This window comes from Zeugodacus cucurbitae, chromosome 2 (genome assembly GCF_028554725.1).
Source record: "Zeugodacus cucurbitae isolate PBARC_wt_2022May chromosome 2, idZeuCucr1.2, whole genome shotgun sequence".
Classification (NCBI taxonomy): domain Eukaryota; kingdom Metazoa; phylum Arthropoda; class Insecta; order Diptera; family Tephritidae; genus Zeugodacus; species Zeugodacus cucurbitae.
In genome coordinates, this window is record NC_071667.1 from 9402472 (window position 1) to 9415159 (window position 12688).

The 12688-nt window shown below is 34.5% G+C and overlaps 1 protein-coding gene across 4 annotated transcripts in view; it reads left to right on the forward strand.

Annotated features, from left to right (window-relative positions):
- The window catches only part of LOC105210191 (protein tramtrack, beta isoform), a 46005-nt gene that overhangs the window by 21726 nt on the left and 11591 nt on the right, over positions 1 to 12688 (forward strand). The window contains exon 1 of one of the 4 annotated variants that reach the window (XM_011180998.3): positions 4147 to 5359. The exons of 2 other annotated variants lie outside the window; for them this stretch is intronic. The gene's annotated coding sequence lies outside the window, so the exon portion shown is untranslated. Of the gene's footprint in view, positions 1 to 4146; positions 5360 to 6838; positions 7006 to 12688 lie in introns of those variants that run through there. One more of the 4 variants, XM_011180999.3, reaches the window with a different exon arrangement.

Genomic DNA, 12688 nt, shown 5'->3' on the forward strand with positions numbered 1-12688 from the left:
CGCATTGGGTTCTCTAGCATTGGTTTCGTCTCAGTCGCCAACGCTGTTGCTGCCGTCACAAAGTTCCTAGGCACCGTGTCGATCGTCCGAATTTATCGTCGTTGTAGTCGTCGTCGTTGTTGTCCCTCGTAATAACAGCTAGCGTATAGAAGGAAAGTATCAACACATGACATCGCCTATGAGATCTAGTATGTCTGTATGTACATATTTATTTAGCGGTGTTTGTGTGTATGTAGTCCACACAACAAATACGCCTAGCTGTGCCGCGCCAATAGCCCTCTTCGTCCTCAAGCTTGCACGATCCAGCTAATGTGATTGTATATGTATTTGGTTGACTGTTGTTTGTTACGACATTCATCCTCCACGAAAAACGATACACATAGATACATTCACACAAGTGTGTGAGTGTGTCCGTGCCTATGTGTAAGTTCGCCTTGAGTGCCTTGCATGAGGCAACACTTTGCAGTCCACGGCGAATACAGAATATAATAGATGAAATGATAGACGAATAGATAGCTTTATAGATGCCAACGTTGTATGCCGGTGCGAAAAGGTAAACCAAAACCACCGTAATGATTTTTAGTATGTTGGCTATGTGAAACTGACTGAATAGCAACAATAAGTGAAAAATGTCTTCAAAACAACAATGTCATTAGTACCTGACGGATATTAGATACTTGTGACTAACCACATGCCTGCATACATACATACAAACAATACAGATGAAGTATATACACATAGCCATACATAAATTCTATGCATGTACATATGTAGGTGTAATGACGAACACTTGCGAGTTTCAGCTTATACTTTGCCTTCAGTCGAAGCTTTTTCTGGCTCAAATACGCCTGTTGATCGCTGCCTACGTGTAAAGGAATTTTTCCTCATTAATAGTTGTAGCGGTACATACAAACTTACAATACATTTCAATACACTCGTACAATAACAAAAAACACCAGCACCCCAATAATAGTCTAACCTTTATAGTAGACAAGAGCAAAAGGCATTGCAAACATATCTCTGTGTATATGTTTGTATGTATGCTTACGCTCCCGCCATGTGAGCGGTATTTCTCCCCCAAAACTTAATGCTCAGCGTTAATGAGCACCATGGAGAGCGTAATTTTTGAGTTCTCGTGAACCACTGGCGCATTGGAGCCACAAACAAAAAGTCATTTGGTGTACCGTTGTGTTTGTAGATGTTTATGTTTGTATTTTAAGCATATACAGGTGTATTGCTGTTTTTCTGGTGTCATTAGAAAAGGAAATGGGGAAGTTTGAATGAAATATACACTGTGTAGGCAGTAAGCCTCATAAGCCAGGCTATTCGAATGTGAGTTTAAAACTTTTGTGAATTTGTGTTTGAGAACGGAAGCTTTCAAGTTTCGTCTGAGTAAATGTAAGTGCATAAGTCTGAATAATTTAAGTTACTAAAATAAAAAAAAACGTAAATAAGTCGGATCCGCAGTCTTAATTCAAAGAAGGTTTTGGGTTACGGTTTAAGGCTGTTGCAATAATAGCAACTTAAGACAACAATTTAGTTTAATTTTTATTGAAATTAGTTTTCCTGTTTTTAAATTAAAGTAGCTTGAGTCAATCCATGCTATTATTTCGATTTGTGCCGAGGCTCATGTTTACACAAAAGTGGATAAAAAAAAGCTTTTGGCGAAATTTCACAAACTAATTATTCCATAAATTTTTTAGGAACCTCCATTTTTGCAAATAATTCCCGAAAAATATGACTCATATAAATACAGTTAAACTTCCCTAACTCTAATCACCATAATCCACTAAAAACTTCGAGTTAGAGAGGCTTCCGAGAAGGAAATTTGTATGAAATGTGACTTCTATCTCCAATTCAAATGTTCGAGTTATGGAGAACTTCGAGTTATAAAAGTTCAGCTATATCTACAAACATACAGTAGCGGACAGTGAAATCCGGACAACTAAAAAATCATAGTTATTTCATATTATTTTAGTCAAAGGTTTGAACTTTTTACTTTAAAACAATAGTATATGTAGAATAATTGAGTTTTAAGTGTAAACAAAGTCAGTGTTGTTGATTGCACTTATACTACCTTTTATTTTAATTAATTTGAGATATTTTATCATTTTGGTAGCTAACAATATAAACAGTGATATCTTTTTTTGTTCTTTACACTAAAGAAATATTTTTTTAATATTATTTAAGGGAAACATTAATTGATGCAAAAACATTAACATTAGTATTTTGTCGAACCTCCTTTGTTTTTTATAACGGATTTTATGTGCTCTTCCATTGAATTGATCAGATTTTGTAATGTTCCTGCTGCGATATCATTATACTACACATCTTAGAAAATTCTATGCAATTTTGCTAAAGTTTTTGGTCTCTTCTGTGATATCTGAGTCTTCATTATAAACCAAAAGTTCTCAATTTGATTGCAATCCGGGCTATTACCTGAACACTATAAAGTCGAAAACCCGATTTTTGATAAATAATTCTTCACCTGAAAGAAAAATGAAAGGACAATTATAAAATTTGTAATTTAAATTATAGCAATAACCCCTAGATGTACAAAAAAATGCATACTTAAAATTTTGGCACGCTGGGATGGCGGAGAGTCATCGTTAAAAATAAGGACATCCGCTTATGAAAAATGGTCCTCTATTGAGGGTATTAAATTCGTCTCAAGTATCTCCTGGTACTTAAACCCGATGATGGTTCCATCTATTAGGACTAGTTGGCAAAGGGTATGGTAAAAAAGCATCCCCAGACCATTTGGCTGCCTCCCTGCGTAACCTTTCATTGAAGACTTTCGTTCTTGAACCACTCACAAGTTCTCCGCCTTACGTACGACATGCCGTCGCTACAAGAAGGGTTAAATTTTGATTCATCCGAGAAGATACCATTTCGCCAATCAAGATGACTCCAATTTTCGTGATCTTTTGCCCATCGTATACGGTTTTGATGCATTATTGAGGTCCAAAGTCGTTTTTTGGCGGGCCGAAGAGCGTTCAAATCAACATCTTGAAGCCTTCAACGATCGGTTCTTGCGCAAATTTCTGTACCGACACCTTGAAATAACTTCACTTTAACATCCTCAGCAGTTTTGAAGCGATTCCTCAAGCAAATACTTTCCATCACTCGATTTTCCTTTGAATTTGTCTTCTTCTTTGCTCCAGAGCCAGTTTCTTTCTTCAGAGACCTGGTTCTATCGATTTAAATACAAATCGAATGGTTGTCCGGATTTCACTGTCTGCTACTGTATGTACTTACATCCCTTCTAATGATTCATGTAAGATCATAGAATCGTCCAGCAAAAGCATTCAATTTCGTAATAAGTCACTTCATACTTCAGTCATAAGCACTTACATACATAGCTATATAAACCAACACAAGCAAATCTTCAGCCAAGGCTTGGAGAAACGATCCTACAAGTGAGTAAATATTTACACGCGAAAGCGGACATATTTTCATTCAGCGTAAAGTCTACAACGATCAAGAGCTTTTCATATATCTACAAAATACACTAACCCAAAGAATACACTACGATAGGGAAAAAAATTGAAATTTGTCAGAAGAAAGGTTAAGAAATGGATAGGAAAGGTCAGCTTGCAATGCATTTACCCACTAAAGAACTTAATTGAATTATGAATGGTGTGGCAAACTGAGAAACTCTACAAAATACTAAGCTAGAGATACAAATTGCAAAAGAGAGGGAGAGAGCGAGCGAGCGAAAATGACGACCAATTAAAACTCAGTTGTGATCTTCGCGCAGAGCTTTCAGGCGTAACGGAGGCGAGCGAATGTATATATGTGCAGATGTATATATAAACCAGATTAGATGTTCTCTGCGGCAAGTGCATGCGAATGGGGTTATAAAAGAAACAAATAATGACAACAACATTAAAAGAATGCGATAGCCACGAATATACAAATGTACATATACATACATACATGTGAGCGTATATAGCGTAAAGCAGTTATCGACAATGAGGATATTAAGGGTAAAACAGAGCTGCAACAAAATTTGAGAGAGAGCAGAGCGCACGCTACACATAGCCACAATAACAAAGCACATATATATATATATGTACATATTATATAAAAACTAGTAAGAATGATTGGGCTTGTTCTCTGTATATACCACCCTTCGCACTCTCACATTGTAAGTGAGAAAAAGGTAAAAACACTGCAGCCCACTATGCACAACAAAATTTTGTGAGAGTATGGGGAATGCCACGCATTAACCAGAGAACATAAAACAATTGTGCTCTGGCCTAATCTCTCAGCTTCCTCTCATTCGTCCACAAACACACACACGCAGTCAGCAGAGCCAGCGCAGCAGGAAAAGGAGAGCATCGTGCTAAAATGGTAACGCAATTGTTGTTGTGCTTGCTGTTGCCGTTCTGCTTGACTATTATTTATGTATTATTGTTGTTAGTGTATGCTTCATAGGATGTCTATGCGTCGCTATGTCACTCAATGTGTTACGTATTTATTTAACTGCTTTACTATTTCGAAAGACGGGACAAAGAGAGAGAGAACGGCAGCATTGTTATGAAAACGCGTAGGATTGTTGGCTGCTGCTTCAGCCGCTGCTGCGAAGGAGAACAACAAAAGGCAACAGGCAATTCAATTGTGCGCTGGCATATAAAGTCAGCAGAAGTGACTTTTTGACTCCGACACACACATTGGTGTCTACAAATATGCCTTGTTGCTTGCGTGGCAGCTCGTCGCTAGGTGTGTATGCGCGTGTGTGTGCGTTCGAGAGTTTGTGTGCTTGCATTAATTTCCCTTTTTGAGAGGACTGAGGATCGCCGGTATAGTCTATTGCTTCTTTCTCCTCTTGCCGTTTCATAAAGTTTCGTCATCCGTTGCTGTATTGGCCGCTACCGCTACTGCTGCTTCTGCTGCTGTCTGCCATTCTGCTATAATCATTGGCAGCACTTCGTTGCGCTTATTCGCCAGGCTCACCAAGTAGTATGAATTTAGTCGCCGTGTGTCATAGTGGTGTTGTTGACACAATATACGCGCGTGTGTTGTCCATTTAAGGGGAAGAGCAGTAAAGTTAGTGATTAAGAAAAAGTGAAGAAAATAAGCATAACTGCTGCTATATTTATTTATTATAATTGCATACATGAATTTATGCAAAAAGTTTATGCTACAACACATGCTTGATAATTTCGAATGAAAAGTGTTTTGTGTAAAAATAAGCAAAAGTATTAAAAACAAATAAATCATCGTATGTGATGATATAAAGCCATTAAGAAGCTGAAAAATCACAGAATTGTTTGTATTTTCCAAAAGTGAAAAATTTATGAAGTGCTGTAGTGCTTGGTGAATGTCAACGTTTCAACGAAAATACTGCTACAACGTAAGTTTAAAAGAAGAAAACTAAAAAAGTAGCAGTCAAGGGTTAAATAAAAAAGCAAATGTTCAATTTTTGTGGTTTCAGAAATTAGGCTAGATTTATAAGGTGCTGTATATACTAATTATATAAACATGTGTGTGCCTGTATACATTGTTTATACAGATTTTGCATATCAAAAAATACAAATTTCATTAAAATGATTCAAACGAAAAAGTTAATTAAAATTGTTAAGGTATTCATATTTATAAACTTCTTAACAACTGCATACTTCCGCTTATTAAGGTGTTTATACTAGATTTTATTAATTTGTGTGATTAAATTTTATCTTCTAAAGTGCCTGCGTGTCACTCCCTTCACAAAAGCACACGAATCATTTACCTCACTGGGAAAAGCACGCACACATGTAAATATTACATGGGGTCGCCCTTTTTCTGTGAATTGAAAAGCAACAGACAAAAGCAGCGCTGCTGTCGAATGCAACAGACAACAACAAAACCAACAGCATTTACCCTCTTCAATAAATCTCTGTGCTGTGAGGGGGAATAGTGCTTGGTTTTCAGTTATTTTGTTGTTGTTACACTCAACTGCTGCTATACAAACACCTGAATGGTGTGAAAGTTAAAAGTCGCCCCAACGTTCATCCTCAAAAGGGGTTGCATACACACAAACAACGTCATATACAAGTGTATATATAAAAATATATATGAATGTAAATAAATGAGTAAATAGCACATATGTATGAGTGTGCGAATATGTATTTCTGAACCTGAATGTGTAGCTACAAGTTTATGTCTGATCGTTGAATCGCTTTTGTAGCCTGCGCGTATGAGTAACTCACGATCAGCAAGCAAAAATGAAACGGACGAGTCCCACTCGCTAAATGAATACGATAATACTTGAAAAGCAATAGGGGCGGTGTCAGTGGTGGTTGGAAAAGATCAAGTTTTTTTATTTTCTTTTACGTCTCCTTCGCCTGTAGGACGTCGCTATAACCACACAAACTTAGAATTTGAAATGTATGTATATATGTATATGTATGCGTGTACGACTGATCAACTTATTCGCCTCGCCTTATTTCGTGCCGCTTCGGTAATTCCCCTTCGTGCACACGTCGGCAAATTGGGACTATGTTCTCTGGTCGATCATCGTTGATTGTATTGAGTGTTGTTGTTGTTGGCTGGTGGTTGATGATTCTGTCGACGTTGTTGACGGCAGCGCTGTTGTCGGCGCTGCTTTTTGTGGTAGTGGTAAGCAGCACAGGAGAGTCGCGACCAACAGGCATTCACATTTGGTTAGTGCGCGTGTAAGGACGTATTTTAATTTCTACTCCTCGTCAACTTGTGTAACTTGCGGCGCATATAAGCAAAATATTTTAGAGCTTTTAAAACAACAACAAATGTGAATAGTGTTGAAGTAATATAATAATCATTAATGATAAAGGAATTTCAGTTGAAAACGGAAACAATACAAACGTAATTTTGTGCAAACAATTTTAATAAAAAAAATTAAAATTTTAATAAATAATAAATGACAATTGAAAGTGTTTGTTGTATAAAATATAATAAAGAACCTTCTTAAAAAGAAAAATAAAACATGTATAAAATAAGCGTGAATTCGTATGTGGTGTCGTGATTTTACTAAAAATAAAGGTATAGCTACAGAAATGTTTAAGAAAAAAAAAACACATGTTTGTGAAATAAAACTGTTGTAATATTTTTCCAAGTGCAAGTAAAATTAATTTGAAAATACAAACAAAAACAAAACAATTACATTAAATGTTTAAAATAAAAAATGTGATACACGAAAAACTATTGTAAGAAGTGTAAATACGTTATAATCGTTATAAACCAGTGAGCTCTTACGTTTAATGACAATAAAAATACATATATTTTTATATATGTATATTTCCATTTGGACCGTCTTAAAAATTGTTGATATTTCCATAAATAAAAATTCTAAAAAATTTGTGTTCAAATAGTGAAAATTACACAAGTAAAAAAATACACAAATAATAGATATAAAAAAAATTGTTTTTATATTGAATTTAATTCCAAAAGCTTTGCGCAAATATATTATTTAAAAATAATTTAAATATTAAAGAAAAACTAAATCTTTAGTTTTGTAATTCTTTATTTGACTTTTGCTAGTGTGAAATAATTTCATATTTAAACAAATATAGACATTTTTAATTGAAAACTATTTAACAGTTGGTAAAAAATTCTGATATTAATTATATTTCAAATTTTTCGATTCCGACTATAATATTTTTTGATTCATTTGTTATTATCGCGTTCACTGTGTAATTTCACTCAATATTACATGTTTTTATTTGCAGTTCACTCACCTTTGAGTAAATGTTTCTATTTTGGTTTTGTAAAGAAACATGTACATATGTAAACAAATATACATCGGCAATATTTAAAGTAAAAAGTTGTTTAATTTAGTCAACGTACTAGTTCTAAATATAAAATTATGCGTTTTTATTTTTATGTTTTGATATTTTTTTTATAATTATCAATATGCTTTAACTATTGCATAGTTTAAATCGGCTTACGTGTCGCAATTAAATTGTTTAATCAAAATCAATATTAAAAAACTCATTAAAAATGTTTCTTAACACTATAAAACACTTCTATGTATTCCCTATCTACGTCAAAGGAATCAAACGTCTTATCTCGGTGTATTCATAAATTAAACAAGCAAAAACTACAAAATATTATTTCATTTAAAAAATGCTGTGTCCCTTTGCTGGAACTGTCATGCGGATCATAAAGTTTCATATTTCTCAACTGTGTACGTACATACATACACACTTATATGTAGATATGTATATGACTGCCAGCACCAGCAAATGAGGCGCGATGCCTTATTCCATAGCCTGTTGACGGCATCGGCTGTTGTAGCGGTACAAAAGCCTTATCATAACTTAATAACATTTATAGCAATATTCTTATATACGACAATAACAACAATAAGCAGAGCCACTTGTACGCTCCAAAAGAATTTACAAATAAATGCCTGTGACTGTGCTTGTTCATTTATTGCTTGTATTGCATGGAATTTTGGGGCGTTCTATCATAAAACATATATATACATACACACTTATTTATATGTGGAAGAATATATGCGAAAGCAACAGGAAAGCTGCTAAATAAACGAAAAGTAAAACACATGCGTATCTGTAAATTATTTACTTTCTTTCTTGTAAATGTCGTGGCATGGCGTGAAGTAAACCAGGCTGACTGTTGCTTTTCATAAGGCATAAAAAGGAAAATATACATATGTACGTACGTAAAGACATAAGAGTATAGCTAAAGACTGAACGCAATACACTTTGAGAAATGAGATAAGATAATATTTAACAAGTGTGTGCGTTGTGATGACTTTAGTGATCATTCCTGATGCCTTTCGTACGCTTAACAGCTTTCGAAAATATATACATACGTACATACATATGTATGTGACAGTATGTGTTTGGTGATCGTGGATTTACCCAGTTCACCAACGACTCTCCAAATATCCATTTATTCTCAAGCCATTCGTGTGTGTTTATGTTTGTATGTGTACGCACGCACGACGCCCTTATTTCGTTATATAAAAAAAATAAATCGTATAAGTGACTTGGTGTACGATCACCCTCAAAGTTGTCTTGCTCCAGCCTTACGGCATATCCTCTACGTTGAAATCACGTCGCCAATGGGGTCTCACGTACCGTCAGCACGAGCTCAGTAAAGCGTCTCCACATTGCCTGCCGCCAAGTGCACACAAGCACTGTGGCTGTGTTAAAACATAAATACATACATACATATGTGGGTACATATTTGCCGCCAACATTTACAGTATTTTCAGCTTTTGGCTTATTTACTTCTACACTCTGGCCACGTCTGCCATCACACTCATACGCACGCACTTAAGCTAAACCATACAATCCTAGAGTTTGTAAGTTTTGTTAAACAATTTTCATCAGCAACAAAGTTGTGTTATTTTACTGCCACACTATTCACTTGTTGTTGTACGGATTTTCCTTTGTCTATTCATAACTTTTACCCCAACTGTTTGTTTAACATTTTATTTGAGTGAGCTTTTCACTTCTGTGTTTGCTACATTCAGGTGATCGCTATGCGCAATGCCAGCCTACAACGTTTATTATAGCTGGGGGATAGTCAAGTAACCATACGATCACTGGTTGCAACTTTGCTCGCCCTGCTTTTTATCGACTCTACGCTACACAAGCTAGAAAACAAAATCGTTTGTATTACCTTCGTTGGGCTTCACTCACTGTCTGCATTTTTTTATGTTTGTATTCCTTTATTTGTTATGATTTTCTATTGGCATTTGTCGGTTTACCATTTTCAGTGTTATGCCGAAAGCGAAGCTCCACACCCTCATCATCATAGTATGTGTCGGTATGTAGTGGACTTTTGCTACGGATCGCTGGGAAAATCCAATCGGAATATACATGAGTATATATGAATCAAAATAAAATGCCGTTTCGGTTGGAAAGTTGTGCGGTTGACAATTTAGGTGCGTTTGGATAATAGTGTTCTTAGTCAGGTCAGAAGTTTATGGAGATAATTTTATATATTATATGTTATCGATTTAATTTAAATTTTTAATTTATATATTTATATAAATGTATAGGTAGCTTCAGATTCACTAGGTACACCTTCTGAAACGTATGCTTCTAAGGCTTAAACTTTCAACAAATACCAATTAATATTGTATTGATTTAAGAAAGCACACAATCTATTTCCGCTTTGAGTCACAGCATATTTCACCAACAGTCTTTAAGAAATTCCCACCATTAGCTCAAATCCAATAACACTTATTTATAAGCAATTTATCTAATTACATATATATAAAGCTTCATCTACACTGCACCAGTTGATTTTGTTGCTTCACACTACTGCTCCTTAATTTGATATATTCTAAAATGTCAAATGAACTTCTAATACAAGTACTCGCACAACATTCAATTAATAGCTCTAAAACCTGTTCTTTGAAGCTTTTGATACACTCGCCTTTAAGCTTAGCCGCCATCAACCATTACTTCTCGCGTTTCGCCTGTCAGCTTGTTGTTGAATTTCGCTTTACTCGTGTGTTGTGTATAACCGATCAACGTTCAATGTTCCAAGACCAGAGCTATAGGCTATAGCTGGGACAACGTTTACGTGACACACTTGTTCGGAGGCTTTTAGCGCCGCAGTGTACTACAAACATATACTTTTTATACAAAAACAAAATAATAATAATAATGTACTTCACATGGTGAAACACTTGTTCGCGCTTCTAGGAATCACGTATTCTCAACAAATCATTCGTGGTAAAAAATTATTTGTAGAATGTAGTAATGTTCGGTTATTTTTAATTTCCTTGCAGTTTTTTTTCTGAAACAAGTTTGTTTTTGTGTGTTCAATTTATTGCTGGATGGTTGAGGTTAGAGCTGATTTTACTAAGAAACACTCAAAAGGGTTTTTCATTTATTGAAGGTAGCTGATTCAATTAGTTTATAAAAAATATAATAAAGTAGAATTTCACTAAAAGTATCGTTCTATTATATTTAAAAAAATATTGATAGCCAAAGTAAAACTATATTTTAACAAAATAACTTAATCATTTAGAAATTTGTCCAAACTTACTCAATTGTAATGACTCATAAAGAGCAACACAACCAAATGAAGCTATCAAAGGCTTGGTTAATTGACTTGTGGAGACTTTATGATGGCATAAAATATGTCATATTCAAATCAATTATTCATAAATAAGAAGTAAATAAACTATATTAATAGATTTTGTAAGCTGTGATGAATTTTTATAGGATTATATATGGTTATAGAAAAAGGAGACAACCACAAAAAACTAATTAAATAACAGTTACAAACATTGGACGTCAAATTGATCTCTTTGGTTCACCATATTGATATACATTTATATATAAAGCTTCTACTAGCTTAAATTGAATGCTATGGATATTGACAGCGGTTAATGTGGGATTATAATTCAAAATGTACAACTATCCGTCAATTAAAGCGTTGATAAACTGTTTTGATTATTGTGAAGTAATCATATATTTTTTGAATTCTCTCTTACGTGAAATATAATTGTGAGAACGCGTAGATAGTATATGTATCTACGAGATTTAATAGCATGCGATCAACAAATATCAATGCGCAGTCCACCTGTTGTTATTTGTTGGTTATGTAGATCATATATTATGCATATACGCTACATTTCTTCCATGCTCTCCTCCAATGTTCCTTCTTATTATCAGTTGAACATTTTTATTTCATTTTACCTGCTCCGCAATTATAGTTCATGTGCATTTAACAACAAATACCTCTGTGTGTTATTTGTTTAGTTGCATGCGAAAATCGGTGCACACACTCACATGCATTGTTCTTAAAAAATATCTATAGCAATCACGTTTCTTTAGCGAATTCATTCATTTGCTCATTTAATTGTTGATTACTCGCAAACTATTCGCTGATCGTGTGCTCATCTGTATTGTACTCACTCTCCTGCTTGCTCAATTTCTCCAAAAAAAACTTTAGCACTTATCGCTTTGCTTGCCAACTGAATCAGTACATGCATGTATGTTTTTATGTGTAAGCTTTATGACTTTCACCTCTGCATTATCAGTTCATTACTCTCAATTATTTTGTTGCTTGTTTATACTCTACTCTCTACTTTCGATTATTCTCTTGAGAGAATTTTTACATATGTATGTACATATGTATGTTTTGCTATTCTTTAATATTCTTCTTAATATGTTTGTATCTAGGTGTTTTCTACCTCGACCCAAGTTGCTTCCTTTCAGAACACTCCGTTATTGCCTAACTTCTTATCAGTGCGCTGTCGCCATATACTGTATATGTATGTATATAATTATATATTTATCCACCCTCCACTTCATTGAGTCACTTTTTTAGCACTCTTAAGTCAGCCTTCCTTATTTGTTTTTATATTTCTATCGAAATTTCTTGAATTGACGTAAGCACATGCGTCCTGTATTACTCATCGGCCGTCGAATGTCAAGTTGATCTCATTGGTTTTACATATTTATGTTAATTTTACTTACTTTTCTTGTTGTCTTGTGCATTGTCATGATCGTCAATGCTTTTTTACTTTTGGTGGTTCGTCTCACATGTGGTTTCTTATCCTTTCGTCTATTTTTAGAGCGATATGAAATAGTAACTTCGTAAGCATGCTGAAATATGAAAGCGTTATTTAGTCATGAGTATTATTTTTTTGTTCCTCTTAATTTTTTTAAAGTTTTGTACTTCGACAAAATCTAAAATTCATCATTGATAAACAACATTCAATAATATTGTT